The sequence below is a fragment of the Eptesicus fuscus genome, chromosome 22, assembly GCF_027574615.1.
Source record: "Eptesicus fuscus isolate TK198812 chromosome 22, DD_ASM_mEF_20220401, whole genome shotgun sequence".
In the NCBI taxonomy this organism is placed as follows: Eukaryota; Metazoa; Chordata; class Mammalia; order Chiroptera; family Vespertilionidae; genus Eptesicus; species Eptesicus fuscus.
The window spans coordinates 2,620,381-2,626,944 of record NC_072494.1 but is presented as its reverse complement, the minus strand read 5'-3'; positions in this window follow the sequence as shown (position 1 = coordinate 2,626,944).

Here is a 6,564-nt window from a genome sequence, read left to right as displayed (position 1 = left end):
CTCTGGTTTGTTTCGTAAGAGGCCTCTTCCCTTTGAAGCCATATCCTCCCCTCTTCCTTTTCTCTCGAAACCACCCAGGATGATGAAGAAACGCCGCGAGGGGAGTCTGTTGAAACACACGTGCGGCCGGCTATTCTAGATGTCCTTAACGGACTTTCCCGGCGCCAGAAGCCATGAGCCGGCGGGCCATGGGGAGCCAGGAGTTCCTCCTCTGTCGGGGAGAAGGCGCCCTGGAACTCAGCCTCCGATCAGACTGAGGGCGCTGCCTGCCCCTCTCGCAGGAACCACGGCTTTCTCTGGCCTCTGCTGTCCTCAGGGCTGGCCAGCCCGAGGTCACTGTCACGGCCCCTGAATACACAGCGTGCCTTCCGGCTGCTTACCTCTCACGTGCCTGCTCTTCTCTCCTCGAAGGTGCTCTCCTGCGCTGCCTCTGAGAAAGGAGAGTAACGTGGGGTGGGCCCCTTCCCTGGAGTATTGGACTGAGCGTCCATCAGATGGCCCAGGCTCCCGCACACTTCTTTCGTTACCCCTCACCCAAGGATATTTCCCATTGATTTTAAATATATATATACTTTATTGATTTTTTACAGAGAGGAAAGGAGAGGGACAGAGAGTCAGAAACATCGATGAGAGAGAAACATCGATCAGCTGCCTCCTGCACACCCCCTACTGGGGATGTGCCCGCAACCGAGGTACATGCCCTTGACCGGAATCGAACCTGGGACCCTTCAGTCCGCAGGCCGACTCTCTAGCCACTGAGCCAAACCGGCCAGGGCCCCATTGATTTTGAGAGAGAGTGGAAGGGAAGGGACGAGAGAGACACATCGATTGGTTGTCTCCCACATGCACCCCGACTGGGGCCAGGGATTGAGCCTGCCACTGAGGGACCTGCCCTGGACCAGAATGGAACCCAGGCCCCTTTAATCTGCAAGCCGACGCTCTAGCCACTGAGCCGCACCGGCTAGGGCTCCTGCACGCTTTGTTATGGGAACACGGAAGTCAAGGGACCTGCGGTGGTTCTTGTTGCTGACCCCTTGAGTCCCCTGAATAAACCCCTTTTTAAAAAATATTTTGTTATTATTGATTTCTAGAGAGAGAGGAAGGGAGAGGGAGAGAGAGAGGAAGGGAGAGGGAGAGAGGAAAATATCGATGTGAGAGCGAAACACTGAGCACGATAGGGCCCGAAACGCAGGCATGTGCCCTGACCGGGAACTGACCCAGCAACCATCTGGTGCATGGAACGCTGCTCCTCCCACTGAGCCACACCGGCCAAGGCGGTAAAGCCCGTGTTCTAACTCTAGCAATGCACATTGTACAATCCCCCCTGGGCTCTGGTGCGCCTCCGGCGGCCTCCACAGAGGGGCCCACGTTACACAGAGACGAGGAAGCTTGGTTCTGCACGCCCTGCGCCGGGACCGTTCGTGCCTTAGCTTGCGCGTCCGTCACACGGATGGGAGCCACCGGCCATGCTCAGATCTTGCCTTGGATACACAGTTCTCCTCTGCATGTTTGTCCGCTCCGGCGTTTTCTTCTCATCTCTCATCTGCCTTATTCACATCCCTCCTTGCCCAGCTAGGATCCCGGGACGTTTGCTCAATAATACTGTTGCTGGTCCCCTCCCCGCCCTTCCCTCATGGCCCCTTTGTGGCTTCGGGTAAGGACTGCAACCAGCAGTGACACCGGACAATGGCTTCAGACATTGCCCAACGGCCCCTGCAGGGCCGTACTGCTTCCGGTGGAGAACACCGCGGTGCCCCCATGGCCCTGGCTGGGGTGCCAGTGACGCTCAGGATGCTGTCTCCTTGCTCACCTGGCTTCACCTCTCCACGGCGTCTGACCTCGTTAACCTCTCCCTCCTCGGAGCATTTTCCCTTTCTCTCTCTGGTTGTTCCCCAACTTAGTACATTTTAAGGCGTGCTAATGAAACTTCCATTGTCATCTACTTGTGTTTAAGAATCAGGTGTAGCCCCAGCCGGTGTGGCTCAGTGGATAGAGCGTCGGCCTGCACACTGAAGGGTCCCAGGTTCGATTTTGGTCAAGGGCACATGCCCAGGTTGCGGGCTCGATCCCTGGTAGGAGGCGCGCAGGAGGCAGCTGATCCATGATTCTCTCTCCTCATTGATGTTTTTCTCTCTCTCCCTCTCCCTTCCTCTCTGAAAACAATAAAAATATATTTTATCCTATCTAATAATAGAGTAACATGTAAATTACCATCACTCCACTACGCCCACGATTGGGCGGCGGGAGGCTGGGGGGCGGGACTCGGGGTGGCCTATCCGGCCATTGAGAGGCACGGATCCGCTGCCACTGAGCGGGGCTACCCTGCTGTTGAGAGGCGCAGGGGGCGGGACTCCTGCCCCCTGTGCCTCTCAACGGCCAGATACGTGGCCGCTGAGGGGGCCTACCGCGGACACCTAGCTGCGCCTCTCAACGGCAGGGTAGCCAGGTGTCCGCGGCAGCCCCCCTCAGAGGCCGTTGAGAGGCGCAGGGGGTGGGAGTCCCGCCCCCTGCGCCTCTCAACAGCAGGGTAGCCCCCCTCAGCGGCCGCAGGACCTATCAAAAGTGGGGGAGCTGGGTGCCTGTCTGCTCTGGCACCAGGCCTTTCAGAAGCCTCTGGCGCTGCTTCTGAAAGGCCTGGTGCACCAGCGGACAGGCACCCAGCTCCACCGCGAAAAGCGAAAGTATGTAGGGGACCCTACACGTGCATGATTCAATCATGCACTGGGCCTCTAGTATATATATAAAAAAAGAACAAGGCGTTTTAGTGCCATAAATATAAATGAAAACGAGTAACTAAACCCTGGCTCGGACTAGCACTGCAGTAATATCCACCCACGGATAAAGACACCTGTAGACACATTAAAAAATATTAGGTTGTCCACTCAGGAAATTCGTGAAGGAAACTTAGCTTTTCCAATTTCTTTGAAGGTTCACAAGCAAAAACGCTTGGAGCCAACTGACCTGACAGACACACACGGCGGCTGAGTGCGTCACCGGCTCCTCTGGGGTGGGGTGCCCCCTCTATTTTTAACTGTCCTGTTGGCAGGTTCCGGCAGACAGCTGTGGCCAGGGCGGCGGCCGCGGAGGGTGTGGGAGGGCAGCGTGCTGGCCCGCTCACTTCCAGCCCTGAAACCTGCTCTCAGACCCCGGTGTTCAGAGAGCATCCCCGAGGCTGGTGTTGACGGCCTGGGCGGGGGTGACGCCCCTCGGGGCTGCAGGACAGGGAGACGTGCAGGCCTCTGTTGGGGAGCAGTTCTGGTCCGCCCCACCAGCCCCCCTTTTATTTGTCCAGCGTCCTGTGTACTCACATCGCTGGTCAGTACAAAGTCTGAACAGCCCATGTGGCCGGAGCCGAGTAGGAGAGAAGGTCAGAGAGGGAAGAGGCCTGATGGCTGATGGAATCGAGTTTTGTAGACGATTCGAAGGACTTGGCTTTACTCTGGGTGACGAGGCCCCGCCTGGGGCTTCAGAACAGTCTGTGGCTACGTGGTGGACAGCATCTGCAGGAGGGCAGAGGTGTGGGCAGGGAGGGTAGCCAGGGGCACATCACAAGAATCCAGGTGAGGTGCCCGGCCGGCGTGGCTCAGTGATGGAGCATTGACCTATGAACCAGGAGGTCACGGTTCGATTCCCGGTCAGGGCATTTGCCTGGATTGCGGACTCGATCCCCAGTGTGGGGCATGATTTTCTCTCATCATTGATGTTTCTATCTCTCTCTCTCCCTCTCTGAATGAATTTATATATATATATATTTTAAGTATTTCTGAGTTTATACCTCAGCACAGGTAGTCAAGCTTCTCTGGTAATACAACTTTCCCTGGCACATTCTGATCCATAGGGTTTCGTCCTGTTCCATCCATGTCAGATCTGCCTGCTCTGACTGGGTCACGCTAACGCTGAGCTTCTGTGCGGCGTGCATGTGAATATGTGAGTGTGTGTGTGTGTGTGTGTGTGTAGGCGTGTACATGGCTCCAAGCTTTCCTCCTCAATATCGCTTGTTTGTAGACATGGCATCTCCCCCAGCTTTTATTGGATACTTTCTCTCCCCCATTGGTGTCAATTCTGAACCACCTGGCTCTACCCCAGAGCAGGTGTAAAGCCTGTTTTAATGTAAGGTAGCTCCGGAACCTCATCGGCTAAGGAGGCGTCTCCCCAGTACCTGTTTCAGGCCCCCTGCCCTCCCTAAGACCTCGCTGCTGTCCTCGGAGTTGTGGGAGGAAGCCAGCGATCTGTGTGGGTCGTGCTGGGGGGGGTGGAGGGGGTAGAAAGATACCAGTCACCCCCCTCTCGTTCCAATAATCAGACAGAAAACAGCGTGGGTGGCCAGGTAGGAAGGTAACTGGGCCCTGGGTTGGTCTTACTCAGTTTCCTGGCAGCTACTGCCCCCATGTGGACGGTTGCAGTTACTGACTCCAAACCTGGGCCTTCTGGCCAGGCTGGTGTAGCCCAGGCTGTCTGCCAGTCCCTCCAGGTCCCTGTGCTTTCGGACTCAAAACCACGGCTTCGGCTTCGCTGTCAAACACGCCTCCCTCCTACGGCCCTGTGGACGACGGGGCCACGTGCTGACCTGACAGGCTCAGGGGAGGCCTGCATGGCGGTCTTGCAAACTCAGAGACCTAAAGTCACCACAAAGGGTGGTCTGAAATTAAACTTGAACTAAACGCAGTGATGGTGGGCAGTCACCTCCTAGGCCGGTATCTTCACCGACAAGGTCAGCCTTTACCTGAACTGAGCCTATCTGTCTTTTTGCACCTGTGATAACACACCCTTGAAATGTCTGGGTAACTTGTAACTTCCCTTTTTCCTGGAGCCCCTGGGGCACACCCTAATGTGTGGGTGCCGGGACAGATGCCACAAATTCCTTCATTATCATGTTAATTGTTCCTGCACCCACCTAGGTATGTGTCCATCATTTCACTTTTTATCCAATCCCAGGGGTTCCCCCCGGCCCCCGCTTTGCTTTATCCCACCTCCTTAATCTGTCACCAATGAATTTCATGTAGCCCACTTATGTCCCTCCTTTGATGGCAATGTATAAATACAGACGTAACCCGCCATTCTCCGGAGCATTATCTCAATTCCTTGAGGTTCTGCTTCCCGGCATAGGTTGACAGTTTGGCTCAAATAAACTCACCAAATTCTTTACAGGTTTCAATGGTTTTTTTTACGTTAACAGCCCTCTGTTCAGGCAGCGCGAGGGCCACCGCGGACCCCCAGTGGCTTGGTTTTCTAAGTCAGTTTGAGGCAGAGAGACTCACGATGGCCCCAGTGGCCTCTGTCTCCTGGGATCCACGCCTCAAAGTGTGGCCCTCCGCCTGAGCGTGGGTGGGGCACCCCGGGAGGTAAGGAGGTGCGGAGCTGGGCGTTGCCTGGAGCGTCTGGGGAGCCCCGAGGGGGTGGGTGTGCTCGTGGCCTGTTACCCATCAGGAGGCCCTGACTTGCCCAGGCCAGCCCGGCCTCCCAGGAAAAGGCACCCCGGCTCTGGGCTCCATCCAGACTCAGCCGGTCAGACTCGCCGGCCCACTGCCCCCCTCCCGCGCCCCGTTTCCCGGCTCCTTGCTCTGCCCACACGGTTCAGGGTTCAGCTCGAATGGCCCAGCGAGGGTCCGAGGCGCAGTGGGGTTGCTTGCCGGGTTTTGTCCGAGGCCTCAGCAGGAGCTCAGCGCCGCCTGTGCCTGCAGCTCCCCTGCAGCGGAGGCTTGTGGGAAAGGACTCTGCCCCCCCTTCACCTCGGGGCGCAGCGGGGCAGCCACAGCCCCGGCTCCCTGGGCGGGGGGAGAGGGGGAAGGGTACCACCCGAGTCCCCTGGGCTCCCTGGGCTTCCAGGGCTTCCAGGGTCCTGCTCCGTCCTTAGAGCCCGCGGCGCAGTCCCCCACATCTGTGAAACACGTGGTGTTTGTCGCCCCCTTTTCTGTCTGCGATGTGCCCTCCTCCCGTCCGCCGGGCAACACCCCCGTTTTCTTCTCTGAAGACTCCCTCCTGCAGGCGGCAAGGTGTCCTCTCGGCTTCCACAGCCTCTTCTTATTTCTGTTGATGTCAGAGAGGAGGGGAGAGGGAGAGGGAGAGAAACATCCATGATGAGAGAATCACGGATCGGCTGCCTCCTGCACGCCCCCCACTGGGGATGGAGCCAGCAACCCGGGCCTGTGCCCTGGCCCAGAATCCAACTGTGACCTCCTGGTTCAGAGGTGGACGCTCAGCCCCTGCGCCACGCCGGCCGGGCCACAGTGATTCGTAAGAGTCGAGGAGAGGTCCTGAACCCCCTGTTGAGGACTGAGGTGGCGGCCTGATGTGGGATGCAGGCGGGCCCACGCTCAGGGTCAGTCTGGCTTCCTCTTGCTGGGAGGGAAGAGCCTGCGGGGGAGCTGGGAGGCGGTGATAGGGGACTAGAGCGGGCCTGGCGGGGAGTGATAAGCCGGCAGACAGGGTTGGAGGGGGGGAGAGGAGGGCGGGGAGGGTATGAGGGAGGGGTTTGGGTGGCGCTCAGCCTCACCAGTAACGCAGTTCCTTCCCCTAGGGCCTGCCTAGGGTGAGAGACTTCGATAACACAGAGGGAGAGCTATT